Source organism: Mastomys coucha, unplaced genomic scaffold (genome assembly GCF_008632895.1).
Source record: "Mastomys coucha isolate ucsf_1 unplaced genomic scaffold, UCSF_Mcou_1 pScaffold1, whole genome shotgun sequence".
Taxonomy (NCBI): Eukaryota; Metazoa; Chordata; class Mammalia; order Rodentia; family Muridae; genus Mastomys; species Mastomys coucha.
The window spans coordinates 91,882,923-91,898,794 of record NW_022196891.1 but is presented as its reverse complement, the minus strand read 5'-3'; the positions used below and the strand labels follow the sequence as shown (position 1 = coordinate 91,898,794).

At 45.1% G+C, this 15,872-nt stretch overlaps 2 protein-coding genes across 9 annotated transcripts in view; one reads left to right on the top strand and one right to left on the bottom strand.

Moving 5' to 3' along the window:
• The window catches only part of LOC116069237 (translation initiation factor IF-2), a 64,435-nt gene that overhangs the window by 2,676 nt on the left and 45,887 nt on the right, over positions 1–15,872 (top strand). For 2 of the 8 annotated variants that reach the window (XR_004109936.1, XR_004109927.1), the window contains exons 1-3: positions 1,639–1,804; positions 2,069–2,170; positions 7,194–7,282. The gene's annotated coding sequence lies outside the window, so the exon portion shown is untranslated. Of the gene's footprint in view, positions 1–339; positions 465–1,256; positions 1,467–1,638; positions 1,805–2,068; positions 2,171–7,193; positions 7,283–7,399; positions 7,717–8,553; positions 8,630–15,872 lie in introns of those variants that run through there. The other 6 variants (XR_004109939.1, XR_004109940.1, XR_004109931.1 and 3 more) reach the window with 6 other exon arrangements.
• The window catches only part of Plxna2 (plexin A2), a 195,467-nt gene that overhangs the window by 175,403 nt on the left and 4,192 nt on the right, over positions 1–15,872 (bottom strand). The window lies entirely within an intron of this gene.

Below are 15,872 nucleotides of genomic sequence, written 5' to 3'. Positions count from 1 at the left end.
TACTCTATCCTCAGTTTGGTTGAAGCCTGTGACACTGTACGGTTAGTACTTTCACTTAGCCCTAATTTTCCATTAGAACCAAACAAGAGTTTTCTTTTAATAAAACTTTCCTCTTTCCATCACATCTTCTCTGTGTGTTCAGTTCATGAAGTCAGTTGCCATATGCTGGGATTTTTCTCTTCTACCATTTTTCTTCTTCCCCCTCCCTAGTTCTCAAGCAGGAACATTCTGTCCTAGACTTCCGTGTCACCAACATCTTCCTCATGGACACTATGATACCAAGCAGGGTTCACACTTGTTTCTGGGAAAAACAAGTGCCACTAAATATTTTATTTGCAGATCTGATGACACCATCTCCCTGATTAGGATCCAGGCAGCAGGTGCTGGTGACAGTCACCTAAGGCATCTGATATCTTCCTGACCAGCTGGCACAAAGTCAGCGGCAATCCAGGAAGGAAGCGAAGGTGAGGTGTTTCCAGCTCAGCTCAATGTAGGATTACCTCCTCCCACCTTTGTTGCCTTCCCAGAAGCTCTAGGTGCATATGCCTTCATGTTGTCATTGACCTCCCTTACCCCAGAGGAGGTGGTAGCAGCAGAAATTATGGTTGTATAGAACTTCACAATGGAGTCAAAGTGCATGTTAGCTATCATGTCACAGTACCTATGGGTAGCACCAGCATCCCTACCCTCTCCATCATCGTTGTTCTTGTCACCATTGTGATCCCCAGAATTACCATGGTACTGATAGGCTTTAACTGTTCCCACTCTCTCCATCAATGTCACCTCCAGCACCATCACAGTGCTGATGGAGTTCACCATCCCCACCCTTTCCATCACTTCCCTCATTGCCACTATCCAGAGCAGTGCAGTGTTCCCTCTCAACACAGCAGTAGTGATGCCTATGTTGACCAATGTTCTACTGAATATCATGAATGGTGTACACAGCAGGACCCTGAGGAGCAGAGGGGAGAGAGGGCAGAACACATCTGTAGCTTAGGGACTCCCTGCTCCTCCTTTTTCATGGCAGAGGATAATCTGTCCCCTTTCCAGGTCTCTTTTTCAGTCAGCTGAACTTTGAGAGCTTTGCTTAGAGATGAGCATTAAGGACATTTTAAGGTTACTCTAATCTTCCATATCTGTCTTCGGATGAAAAAGCAAAACTCTATAGGAAGAAATTTACTAGTCCAGAGTGATGTCCCTTAGTCAGGGACAGGTTGCCTTGTAACAGAAAGTTAACATTTCTTCCCTCAACATAGGAAGAAAGTCCTGGGAGCTGGTTATATTCTGCCTGGAGGCTGTGCTGTCTAGAGGACAGAAGGTATCTTCTAATGTTGGATTCAGCACATGGCAGAAGGAAATGTGGTGGGAGACTTGGACCAAGAGCTGGTGCTGGGGACAGATCCCCCCAAAAGCCTAGGATCCAAGGGGAAGGAGTCTAAAAGATATAATCAGAATAGTCTCTGTCTACTCCCGGGCAGTGGCTTCCTCTGACCTGCTTTAGTCTAGTCATGGCCAGGTAAAAGTCATAACCAGGAATGGCATCTAGTTTCTGTCTTAAGAACTCTTATGTCCTCAGTGTCCTGCCTCTTTAGGCTGTACATAACTTCACAGCTGGAAAACTCCCTCTTCCAACAGAGTTAGAGCTACAGTAAAAGAGACTGAAGATATTCTTGTTTTTTGTTTGAGATGGGGTCTTCCTACATATCCCTGGGTTTTCTGGAACTCACTATGACAAAGCTGGCCTGGACTCAAAGAGATCTGCTTGCTTCTAGATCAAAGGAGAGTGTTACCACACTTGGTTGAGGTAAGATATTAAGGGAGATCTCATCTAGAGACAACCCATCCCTGGGGTAGACTGCAGAAGAGATTGTGGAAGTTTTTAAAGTAGGGTATCTTAGAGGGCTGGCAAGGGATAGCTAGAGGCAGGGTCTTGGATCTGTGATGTCAGAAGGCCTCACTGGGCTTCAGGTTTCAGTGAATTAAAATCTAGGAGGAAGAAATAGCTAAACCACAGATTTTGATGCACAGCTTACCCAATCTTCCTTTGGTTTTGGTTTTTCATCTGAAGTACAATGGAAGGATAGAAGAATGTCCTCCCTCATAATGGGTCAAGCTCACATTCCAGCACCAACCTCAGAGCTAGTCCTGGCTTGTTGGTAGGTAGCACAAGGTGAGCAAGAGGGTGACTGCAAAGGCCCTGGGGACACTGATGGCTGAAAGGCCTCAATTAGAGTGAAAGAAGTTATCTGGCATTTAAATAATTATTAGATTGAAGGAATAATCATGGGTTTGAGCTGATTTTTTTCCCCTACTGTCACCCTGATGGAGTCTATAATATTATTATTCAAATGGCCATGATTCTTATTGAGAAAAGAACATGGAGAAAGGGAGAATGGGGGAGGGGAGAGGGAATGTGATGGGATGGGGAGAAGGCTCAATGAATCTCCTAGTGACAGGACTGCAGGAGGTACGATTAGTCTTTTTCTTATTTCAGCTGTCACTCACACAGAGACACCAAGATTGTTATTAGCGTATTTTATGCACGGGATTTAAAGGCAGAGGGGGAGGGAGGAGGGAAGAGGGAGAATTTCCTATAGAAAATAACAGGACCAAAGGAACAATTTAGATGTCACTGCTGTACCAGCTGCATGTGCTTCATTACTGGAATGTCATTTTCCTCAGAGACTCCAGTGTTATTCGAAGCTAAGTGGCTAGTCCTGGCCCAGAGCAGGGAGGAGAGGAGAAGGTGGGGGTAGAGGAGGAAATCAAGGCTCTGATTTCTTCATATATGCTAAGAAGGTACCTGAGTGGTTTTGTAGCCCCTCCTGTGTATTTCTAGACAACTTGGGGTAACAGTAACTACTCAGCCTTTATTTCTCTTTCTCTATAGGAAGATGGAAACTCAGTTTTATTTTCAAAGATGGAGTGGGGGTTAAACTAGACCTAGTCTATATAGCCAAAAAACTAGAGGCAAGGCAGAAAGCAACAGTGGGTTGCTGGTCCAGCATGGTGTCCTGCTTTAGTCTTTCAAAATCCCCTAGATTCCATCAAACTGTGTTTCTCTGACACTGAAGAGAGATTGAAAAAGGCACTATCATGAGGCCTCAGCTCATGGCAGAAGGATGGGATAATGGGTTAAGGCCCAATTGTGTCTTTTCAGTCAATATTTCCACATTGAGGTCCTAACCTCAAAAACTCTAGAATGTATCAAAGACTTCTAAATGTATTTGAATAAAGAGTCTTCACTTCACTAATCAGGTCAATATAATGATATGAAGATAGGCTTCAATCAATATGACCAGTATATCCACTGAAAGGGAAGAATAGAGAGCTGGAGAGATGGCTAAGCAGTTAAGAGTACTGTCTGCTTTTCCAGAGGACTGGGCTTCAATTCCCAGCACCCATATGGTAGCTCACAACTGTCTGCGACTCCAGTTCTAGGGTATCTGACATCTTCATTCAGGCATACATGCAGTCAAAAGAACAATGCACATAGAAGAAAAAAAAATGTCATAGAAAGAGGGGAGGAGAATGTAGACATAGATAGCTAGGCATACATGAAAAGACAACTCAGAGATATTTAAGGTGAAGATATTGTCTTTGTACTGACAACAGAGGCCTGGTACACAGTCTTTCTTTGTAGTCCTTGAGAGCAACACTTCTGAAAGCTAGAACCTCTAGCCTTTAGAATACCCCAAAACATATCTATCATTTATTCCACCAGCAACCTGGAAGTCTTTGCTACAGCAGAAAGAGCCAACTACTAGCAGGGAAGAGTCATGGATTTGAACTTCTTGGCTAAGGAATATTTATCTTTTGTTTCTCTCTCTCTCTCTTTCTCTCTCTCTCTCTCTCTCTCTCTCTTTCTCTCTTTTTCTCTCTCTCTCTGTGAGAGATTAGGGGCAGTAAATGCAGTGATACACAGTGCTGAACAGGTATTCCAGAGATCTGTGAGTAGCAAACTATGTTCTTCCTCCCACCTGCCCTAGGCAGTGTACAAAAGACCCACTGCTCTGCAGCAGACTTTGGGATGAATTCCAGGATTTGATAATATGTGCTCTTTTGCTGGAGTAGGTTTTCTTCCCTGGATCTCTCCTGCTCCTACCCTCCACTCCTACCTAGACATTGCTATTGTTACCTGCCAGCCTCCAGAACATGATAGGACACAAGGACTCCCAGGATGCGACTGCTGTTCATTCCCATTCCAGTTCTTTCTCAACTGCTCCAGGACCACTGGCCATCACACCAGGGAGGGCTTTCTGTTCCTTTCACTCCCAGGTTCTTCTGAGGGTTCTGGTTTAGCCCTGGAAACCAAATCAGCTCCTCTGAGGCCTTAGCAAAACATCCACTGTCTGTCTTTTCCTTGCATAGGCTATCAAAGTTTGGAGTTGTCTCTCTGACTTATGACGGGTCCCAAGATGTGCACTTATTTGAGGGGCTGGTATGGGACTGGGAGGTAGGGTTTCTGTTTCTTTCTGGGGTATTGACTGGGATAGCTTTGCAAAATCAAAACAAGATTCATTACCCTGGTCCAGGGGCAGGGAGATACACTGCCTGACCTTGCAGACCTGCCCCATATGTCATGAGCTTGTCAGAAATCTCCCAGAATTCCCTTTATTATCTAAAGGTCACCACCAGGGCAGAGCTGAGAGAGCTACATGGTATTAACTAAACTACAGGAACAATCAATTTCAAGCAGCTGCCTTTTCTGCTACCCAACCTGCCCCACTTCATGGGGTTCTGCCCTCTTCAACCCCCTTTGGGGAAAGGACAGGGAAAAGTCTGCTTTGCTATGGGAATCTCTTGCCTAGCTGGAAAGAATCAGGGTATATTAGCATGTTCTAAAGCTATAGAAATTGCTCCTGGGAGTACACCCATCCTCTGGACTAAGGAGGACCAGAAAAGGTGGCCTATTGCTCCCTTCATCCTAAGTAGGGCTCTCTTGACATCATCTTAGCAGTGAGTTGCTGCTCTGGTAAGCATTACTAGGTTAAAATATAGGAAAAGCAATTCTCAGGCTCTTTCCAAAGGGAATAAAGTATAAGCATGGGACTATAATCTTGCTAGGTCAAATTCATGTTAGGAGACATCAGATCCTAAGGACCATGAGTAGGATGACCATAGAAATAAAACCTAGAAAGAGTGTCCACCACTGCTATTCTTGTTTTTTTTTTTTTTTTTTTTTTTTTTTTGAGACAGGGTTTCTCTGTGTAAACTTGCCCTTCTTTACCATATAGGGAAACCTTGTATCTCTTGCAGTAATGAAATGGAGCAGGAAAACAGGGTTAAAAATCTCCTACTTCGGTGATGAAACAAATTGCAGTTATTCTACATAATACTATATTATGCTGCCATTAAACATAATGTTTTCAGAGAATGAATGACATAATTTTAGTCCACACCAGCAGGAGAGAGGAGAAACAAAAGGTCAGGAAAGAAAAAGCCAGAGTACTAGGCTATCACTCTACTCCATTCTTCATTGACATGATCCCAAAATCTGCAACAGCTTTTTCTTCTAAGAGCATAATCTTGCTGCCTATTCCACCCCACCTTTCCAGACCAAGTAAGAGACTTCCTGCTTCTTCTTACAGACCATTCATTCTGCCCTATGTGGCCTCCGGCCTGATGAGTTCCAGGAAAAAGTTGCTTGTTCCATCCCTGATGCTTTTCTGCCTTATGTTAAGAACAGTGGCTATCATTATTGCTGATTTAAGGTGTCCATTCATATCCAGAAGCTACAGCTCCCCAAATCCAGGAAGGTGGCCTTATCCCCTGGGATCACAGTACTGCCTTCCCTGGGATAGTGTTTGTATAATAGTCGTATCACTACCACTCAGGCCTTTATTTGTGATAGACTGTATTGAAATCCATCTGCAGCTAAGACCCAGAGTCACACATTCTGTAAGTGGTCCTATCTCTCAGAGCCTTTGCTCATGCTGCCAGGTACATGGGCAAAATGAAGGACTTACTGTGAAAATACTTCACACAACTCCCTATTTTTGTCCAGAAAGGCTCCAACCCCTGGATGCCTAAGATCCTGCCCCTCCTGCTGTTTTTTTTTTTTTCTCCTGCCATTATTGCCTACCTCTGTAAGAGTGATTTTACTTCCAACAGAATCCCTTCAAGCCTTGGTTCAGTTCCTCCTCTGTGGAGCTCTCTTCCCCAAAACAAAACAAAACAACAAAACAAAACAAAACACCCCCCAACCCCCTCCGCCCAAAAAAACAAAAAACAAACCAAAACACACAAAAAAACAAACCATCTTCATATTCTGCATCATTTCTCTAAGCCCAGCCCACCTTCTGGGACATCTAAAATCAGTGGAAAATCCTGGTTTCAGCACCTACTTACTGCTCCCACCAAAGTGCAGTACCAACTCTTTTGTATGTGACAACATCCTGTTTCTTGACTAAGACAGACATAGAAGGCTGGACTTATATTTGGTACTTGCTAGACTGCTGGCAAGGTGGGCAAGCAAGTGTCTTTCAATTAGAAATGCACTCAGTCTGATCCTGAGCAGTACAGAGAAGAAAATGAGTACTTGTTTAGCTTTTTCAGCTGACGCTATCCTTGATAAGTCTTCATAGAACAATGGTTTGATCTAACTATTATGCTTGGTTCAAAGATTTGCCATGACTGGTTATTTGGAGCTCGTGGAGAAGTATGTGAATGCTTTTAAGGGACCCCAGTTTACCTTGAACTTATGGAGGAGAGTCCTGGGTAGGTGGAGAAAGTGGTCAGAAGGGGAAAGAAGGGATCACATCAGTTTGTGCAGAAAGTTTTGGCAAGGAACTCCAGAGCCACAGACCACAGAATAATACAAGCATATAGCAATAAAAATATGGCAATTTGGCTACACAACATGAAGGGAAAGTGCCCTAGAAATAAGCTCAGAGCAGAATATGTCTCTGAGAGGTTGCAGTAACTCCCTGTGGTATTTGCTGAGAATAACTGCTGCAGAGAAAATACATGGGGTTTGAAGATAGAGCTGTGCTTGAACCTTACTCTCTCTAGCTGGGTTACCTTGCACATGTTATTGAACCTCTGGAGGAAGAGAACCTTACTTTCTTCTCTGTCAAAAGACACCTAACAGGGTTGTGGTAAGAGTCAAAGAGACAAGGATATGAATTGTTTTGTAAACTATACAGCTACGAGTAAACACCAGTCACTACTTTTTCTATTTTTTTTTTAAGAAACACTGTTCACCATCCCACTGGCATTAGTGGCTGCTCAAAGGTCAATGGTGACTTCTCAAAGATCAAGATGCTGTGTTCCAGATTGGGTGAGATTGCACTTTGCTTTCAAGGCCTAGCCCTCTTGGACTGAATCAATGCTATGGGTCCTCTCTTCTCTGCCCCACTGACCTCAGGTCTCTAATACCTTGCTTGAAAATCTTCAGGTTACACCATGTTTGGCTCTCCCTCTCACACACTTATGGTCTCTGAATGAATGAATCAAGACGGGAAAGGAAGGTAGATGTCAATATCACAAAAAGAGGCAGAGGAGGTGCTGAGATGGCAGCCCAGCAGGCAGAATCTCACATTCCCCAAACTCTTCCACATAGTGTTTGCTCATTACATGAGTAAAGAAATTTCTGTTTCATCCTATTCTCCTAACTTCTCTTCCCCAGTGGTTTTTTTTTTTTTTCAGAACCAAGACTCAGCCTTAGAATAGGAGTCAACTGTTTTTCTCAAGGAAGCTGATTGAGCAGCTCCTTCCTTCCCACCATCAGTTCTTATTATCTTTTCCTTTAAGACTGACTCTGGCAGAACAGATACTGTCAAGCAGCCTGTCTTAGGTAGCAGACAAGTTCACATGCACATTCCAGCAGAGGAGGTATCACAAAGCTAGGTAAAAGTAACTAGTTGAAATGTAGGGGTGGGTGGAATTCCTGGCAGAAATCTGTCTGCTTTAGAACCTCGTCTGTGCCAAAATATACAGGTATCCAGACCCCTGTGAGTCCTGCAGTGAGGGGGACAGAGAAACATACTTTGGAGACCTCTGAGGCATTATCATCTCTAGACAGACACATCAAAGTCTAGGGGCCATGGGAGGACCTGGGGTTGCGAGGGATGAAAAGAACTCCCCAGTGAGGACTAGAAAAATCTGGCCCAGGATGATGAATGGGGTGTGAGAGAGAAGTCTGGAAAAGGGTAAACAGCCAGGAGGTAGCTGGAGTGATAGGGAGCCAGGGGTGAAGAGAAAGAATGTGGAGGTCAAAGAGCAAAGAAAATGCCCCTGCAGTGACAGGCTCAAGATCTAGTGTATTACTCCCAGGCATTGCTTGTGCAAAGATGCGGCTTCCCTTTCTCCATGTGTGTGCATGCAAGCCAGCTCTCTCCCAGCCATATTCAAATTCTTCCAGAAAACCTTCCTTATGTATTGTTCCAAGTTTCCAAGGGACTCCATGTTGTAAAGTGGTAGTTGTTTCTTAAGACACACCACCCCATTCTTATGCCCCTCATGCAGGTTTGTGAGGGCCAGTGGTCTTAGCATTGCTGCTTCACACGTAATAAGACTGGAGGATAGTCCGGGTTAACTATTTTGGTTAAGATTCTAGGCATACAAAGAGGACATGGACTCTGGACTTTGAGAGTTACATATACCATCCTGATACCTGGAGTTCCAAGTGAGTGCCACTAAACTGCCATTTCCAAGAAGAGATTATCTTCTCTAGGGGGTCACCATACAGTTCTGGGTAGGCAACAATGTGTCTAGAGTTGGGCATATCTTGCTACCATCCTTTGGGAATGAGGGTTGGGTTTAAAAGCTGTCAATGAGTTGAATTCTTGGGAACCTAGGAGAGCTGCTGACCAGCCATCAAATGCCACTTGGCTCCTGCCCAGGTCTAGCTGATGGGAAGGAAAGCTGAGGTCTCTGGGGCCTATTGATGACTCCAAAAGCTGCATGGGTGTTGGTAGATGAAAGAGCCCAGAAGCTCTAATGAATGCATTTTGAGACTAGAGTGCCAAATTCCTCTCCTCAGCCTGACCATCCCTGTGGACAGGAAATCTGCTGCTAGCTGCATTCTGAAGACCACCATGTCTCTGCAGCCAGGGTAAACTGCAACAGCTCCTGCCTACTGCCCTGGGCCCTGCTTCTTTCCCTGATTCAAGTCTCTAACTCTCAGCCCCACCTCCTGTTCTTCTATCCCCAGACATGGCAGATCACTGATTAATTCAGGGCTGTTTAATAACTCTTCTATTTCAATGAAACAAGCTGTCTTGTTTTCTTTATTTTTAACACTGACTTTCGGTTTTTTTGCTAAGCATCTTACTGTCATTTAAATTTCTCTGTCTCCAACCAAGCTGATAATAGACTGGAGTGAGCAGCTGCTTCAGTCCTGTTTATGACAGTGATTAGAAGTTAGAGCTGTGCTAGCAGAGAATTGACCAAACCTCAGTTCAGCAGCTCTGCCCCTGCATGTAAAGAGAGTGCTAATTTTAACATGATTAGTAGCACTCTGGCTCCAGGGGAAACCAGGGTTAATCCCAGCCCAGCCTTCCTAGGACCCTGCTCTGAGGCCAGCTATGGTAACAAAGTTGTGAGTGCTAATTCTTCTTGGGAATTATGATTAGTAGCTGTGGGTCATTTGTTTAGACCTGAAACTACCCTGTTCTCCTCTACAGTCCTTCCTCCAATGAATTTGCTGAAAAGCGAAGCAAGGGATTCTGGCTTGCAGGGCCAGAACTCAGCAATCAATTAATTTGCCTTCCTGACCCACCTTTCAAATATGCAGAAACATTTCCCAAACATTCTATATATTACACCTGTTTTTTTTTTTAAAAAACCTATAAAAAGAAATAAACCACCAACTCATTACTGGAGACCTGGTTATCTTTGAACTATTGATTGCTTCTCCAAATGATGTAGATCATGTCCTCTATAGATGGCCTCTGCCTGAGTTGGATATTTCTAGTTCATGTCTCTCTTCTATTTTCCACAATTTATACAATGATTGTTTGTGTGCTCATGCTCTCTCCTACCCCACTCAGATCTTCAAGAGCCAGAGAGGTGACTTATGTTCCTTCCATTATGTTCAGCCCATGGCACATATTCTATAAACATTTGTTCAATCAAACCGAATTAGCCAGTTCTATGTTCAAACTCCTTGTAAGTAAACCACATTTCCCCTATCTGGAGCTTTCATTCCTCTCTGGATCAGTTTTTTTGGTCCTTCCAGTGTGCAAACCAGCACTCATGCCCCTCACTTCCCTAAGGCTTCACAGCATAGCTAGAGGAGCAATGTAACAACAATGTAGGTGGTATGTAGCAGAAGTTAGAGATCTGAGCCAGTCCTCTGGATTATTCCCCCCTCCCCATCCATTCCCATCCTTCAAGGCTAGGCACAGCTGCCTGAGAAAGCCCACAGGTGCAAAGGGCATAACCCTGGTGGCCTGACACTCCCTGCCTCTTGCCCCTCTGCAGGCAGATCCCTGAGAGTCAGAGCTCTTGGTCTGTGCCTCTCAGCCAGCAGTCTGCAGGCAGCTGCTGGGGTCATTGTCTCAGCCTCTTCAAGTTGTGAATGCTGAGTCTATAGAGACCGAAACACAAACAGTGCCCACAGTGCCTCTCAGGAGGGAAAGGCCGCCTGGCCTTGCCAGAGCCATTGACTGTGCAAATAGCAAGACTGGAGATGGATGGAGGAAAGCTGGTTGGAGCTATTGAAAAGAGGGGGAGTCTTTCTCCCCACACTGCTCAGTGCCAGTAGGAACTGTGGATGTGTGCTAAAGGCCAGCAGATGGGCAGAAAAGAGGCATGGTGAGTTCTCCTGAGGATACTGCCTCATCATGAGCTGTGTGTCTAGCCAAACCCAGGAACAGCAAGATGAGGATGTAACTGGGTAAAGGACGGCAGCAAGAAGCTGGAGAGAGATGTAGTAAAGTGGCAGGGATAATGGGCAGGAACAAATGAAGTATGGTGAATAATGACTTGCTGTGTGGTGCAGGACAATCTACTATTCAGCTTGGGCTTGGGTTTCTTAGCTATTACTTGAACTTGGGTTAAATCCATTTTCAAATACTCAGGCACACTTCTCAAGTGTTCTACACATCACACGTGTTCATTTTGTAACTAATGTTTAGTAAAGAGAATTGAGGCAACATGTCATGCTTGTCTCCATTTTCTTCTGAAGCAGGCTTTTGGATAGTACTGCCAAGCATGCAGGGATATCTTTTCAATAGCACATTCCCATGTTCTCTACTCCAACAAGGGATGAGGCCCTTTCTCAGCTTGGCCAGGGGACAGTGTACCACTCTAAGATAGGACAGCTGGTGCTTTCCCCAGCTGTTTTACATGGCATGACCAATGGCGGGCAAAGGCCAAGGATTGGATCCAAGCCTTTGGGCCCTCTGGACCTGCCAACACTCTTCCTATTGTGTTTGTCTTTTGCATACCCATTTTTGTGTGGGACAGCACCTCCTAAGTGCAGCCAGGCATCTGAGCCCAAGGAACTGACCTTCTTTTTCTGGAGGTTGACTCTCAGAACAATGCCAAATGATTCGCTCTAAGACCGGGTCCTTCTTTACTCCTAAGAGTAGAGGGCATTTAAAAACCCAAACACAGCAAAGTCAGGATTCAAATCTCAACTCCCATATTTAAATGCCAGCTCTAAACAATGCCTGTGGCATCAGTGCCAGGGCTACCATGGGTTTTTCCTCTTTCCAGAATCCACTGAGTAGCTGGCTCTTTATACTGTAAGCACATACAGTTTCTTTAAGTGAGATCTTGCCTTTTTAGAAAATTCTAAATAAATATAGAAAGACTATGGGGGAGAGCATCTCTGGTTTTATTCTGCTCTAGATTTTAGAATAACTTTTCCAATTGGCAGCACTCATCGTTTTCCTAACTCTCTTAACACATCTTCTGCCTAGCTCCAGAAGCACAGACAAATAAAACCTCTTGAACATCACAACAAACAAACAAACAAACAAACATACCCTATGACTTGCACAGACAGAGACAGAGGGTAGGAGGGAAGAATCAGCTCACCAGAGTGTCAGGCATGCTCTCCTCTCCCTCCTGCTACCAGGGAGCAAATGGAGGAATGGATCAGTCAACAGGTGAGAAGCCCTCAGGAAGGGTGCAGAAAGTGTGAAGGGAAACCCTTTGTTCCTCCTTTGTTCTTATGTAGCTGGAGCCTGTGTGACACCACACTTTTCCTGGCCATCTGTCTGGCTCTTAGTAGGTCTCACACCCTCTGTGTGAGGCTTCCTGGTCCCAGCTACACATGTGGTTCATATTACTCCCAAAGTACTTGAGTAGAAAACCTGGAGGGATGGCTGCCTGGGCACTCAGATAAGAACTTCATTCTTCTGGATAAACTTGGAGGTGTTTACAGAACCTGAGGGTACCTTACAGAAGTCCTGGTGCTGCAGGTTTCTTTCACTGACAGTGAAAGGATAAGTTGGGAGCTCCAGGCAGGTTGAGGCTGAGGGTCAGTTATCCTATTCTAGGTCTCTGGACACCCTCAGAAACACCAGCACTTAGACTTGAAGTGGGGACCCAGAGTGGGGTTCTGCTGGCTCAGGATGAGGAAGGAGTCTGGGTTCTACTGGGAAATGATCTTTCAGGGAGTTCAGAAACCAGGCTCTTCTCCTTCAGGTATTTTTGTTCCTTTGGAAGAAAGTGAAGAGGGGGAAGTGGGGATGGGGAACAGACAGGGAAGGTGGGAGGTCAGAGGCCAGTGTAATATTTATTCAGCTCAGTAGAGACCTTTCACTTTTAGAAGCAGGAAACAACTTCAAAGCTGCAACATCCCCTTGCCACTTTGCCAGCCTGCTGGTCCTCAGTCTCCACAGGGAGGCAGAGCTCTCTACCCACCCTTCCTGAACCTACCCCTCTCCTAGCCTATCGACTGCTTAAAAAGGTCATGTGCCTGGTATGATTACAGAAAAGTTGTTGTGGTGGCTTCCCGAGTAGTCTGAGCTGTCCCTGGAGTGTTCTTACTCACTCTAAGCGAGCCTCACACAAGTTTTCTGTCCACAGCAGAGTAGCTGTACTGGGTTGACGCTTGATAGACCAAGTTGCCAGCTACAGTACAAGGCCTAAACTCTAGAGATTCTTCACAATGGATAGATTAGCAGGCCCCTCTTCATGAAAAATCCATTCACATACCACACAGATATTCCAGGGCATAACTATAAGGGCTTCTCAGGTCTCTTGAATCCCAGGCCTATTCCTAGTACAAGGCCCTCCAACCTAAGGTTCAGGGAGTTCTATTTCCCATGATGGGATCAGAGTCACCAAGAGAACTGACATCTGCCTCCTTTTAACCTCCCTCTGCTAGCCCTCCTTGGCCTTCATCTCAGATAGGATTCATTCAAGACACTCAGACTGAAATAGGGACAAACAGTGACATTTCCTGTTGAACCACACTAGTGTCCACACTTCCAGTTCTGGGATATTGAGGAGGAACGCAGCAGGAAGACCTCTCCAGACTTTGCTCTGAGAAATGGTGCTGTAGGAAACAATTCCAGTGCTGCCTAAACCAATGGGGAAAGGGCAAAGGGTAGGGAGGTAGATTTAAATGGCTCCTACTAACAGGACTGGATTTCTAACTGGATTTCTCAGGCACCAACCAGTTTCTTCCAGAAATCTACCTTGTACTGAATGACACAGATACAAGCTCTGAGCAACACCCTTCTTCCCTTTAGAAGGCTTGTCATAGCTAACCCCACCCTGCCTTCTTTGACTAGTGCCCTGGGTATGTGGCTTGTGTAGTTCTCTTCCTCAGTTCCAGATGTTGTGGTTGTGGTTGTAGTTCCTTGGAGGCAGAAGCTTTTGCTCTTCTATCCTTGGGCTTTGAGTTACCACATTTTTGGCAGTAGACAAGTGATCGATCTCCACCTATTTAAATCTGAATGGGTTCTTATTCCTGCTTTCAGTGTCTGTGTGGCTTACCATAACGGGCCGGCCAGAAACAGTAGCTCAAATACTCAAGTAATGTTCTCTTAACACCCAAAGGAGAAACCAAAGCTGCAAGGTAGGCTGCCTAAACATAAAAAAGAAAGTCTGTGAGTCTGAGTCTTCACAGAAGGTGAAGAAGGGCAGAAATGTGTCTTCCAGAAGGCTCTGGAAACCTCTCAGAGGTGTGTGTGTGTGTGTGTGTGTGTGTTTGTGTGTGTGTTGTGTGCATGTATGTGCACACATGCATGTTGGGAGTCATAGAGGGAAGAGAATCATTTACCTTACCACATATTCAGTCTGTGCCCCAGGGTCCCTCCCTACCCTGCTTCTGAAAGACAAGTTGAACTTACTGCCTTTTCTCTCATCCTGAAAGTAATTTCAGGCAAGGAAAAGCAGGATTAAACTTTCATAACAGGACACATTTATCTTGTTTTGCTTCTTTCTTTCCCTATGGCCTCCCTCCACTCCACTCTTGACCCTAGGTAAGTTTAAGCCAGAGGGAAGCTGAGATTAAATATCAGGGGATGGTATCAGATCTGGAGGGACACTGGTCTCTGATTCCCTACCCACCCCCAAACTTCAATATTTTTCCATCCACCATTGGACAGTTATTATCTCTGTGGATGAGAGAAGCCTCTGCACTCTGTACATGTTCTCTCTCAATATTGTCCTCTGTTGAAATGAAAGGGGGAATTAGAATTCAGAGACAGGCTCCCAGGGAGGATATGAAGACAAAGATTAAGTCAGTGATACAACGTTGACATGCGTTTAGTTCCTGAAAGGTCTTTTCTAAAAAAGGCTTCCTCAGAGTAGTGTTGCCACTGCTGAGACTGGCTGGAAATCCACATTAGGGAGTGAGAAGAAGAGAAGGCCTATGACAGGGACTTGGGGATGGGCCAAAATTTTACTTGCTGGTAAAAAAAAAAAGCAAGAATCTTTTGATGAGACATCCAGGATTGAACTGCCTGCTGACTTTGAGTATAATGTCCCTTCCCCTATCTACCCAGACATGAACTGTGTGGGTTAAGCCTCTCTCAGCCCTCTAAACCCAGACAACTCCTGTGGGGCTAGTCTCTCAGAGTTGTATCTAAACACACACACACACACACACACACACACACACACTGCACATGCACATGCACATGCACATGCACACACACCTATACATTCCCTATGATGCTAGCCTCCCCTGTAAGGCTGGTGAACACTTTATAATGAAGTTGACCCTTACTTCTTGGGCTCTTCTCTCCCCTGATCTCATTCCTCTGTGCCAAACAGGGGTGAAAAGTTCCAGCTCTGCCCTCTGCCATTCCAGTTGTGGTCTCTGAATAGTACTGGCTGAGAGTTTCCAATATAGCTCCCCACTCCCCCAAAACAGAAAAGAAAAGAAAGAGCACAAAAGCCAGTATTTCAGAACCTGTGGTTTTGAAGAGTCCCCTCTAGTGGAGAAAACCTGCTACTTTGGCTTCCTGCATCCCAGAGCCTCAGGCTCTGAGCTCACTGAAGGAGCCTGTGCCTGGGGCTCAGTCACTGGCTCTCCCATCTCAGTACATTGTCAGTATCTTTATCTTCCACCTGTCTCCTGCCTGTCTCTCTGTTTATCTGAGACCTTGTCTACATCCTGACTTCTATTATGGCAAGTGTGCCTTCATGCCTGTGTCTTGAGCTGCATGCTCCATTTCTACCTGCTTTTCTGTGGAGTTCGGCAAGGCAGCTCTGATGAGCCAAGTGCTTTGGGAGGACCTCCTATCAAGTGATCTAACCTCAGATATCTAAAACAGGACTACAGGCTAGAGCCATCCAGAAGCAGCCTTTCGGTAGGAAGAACAAGAGGCTTTGTTCAAACTCCCCCCTCTATCCTCCACTAACTAATTTTTCAAACAAACTGGTCTAATGGGTCGATCTATACTTCCAACACTATTTGTACCCAAATTGCTTGGAGTTCTATGTGAAGTCAGACCTCT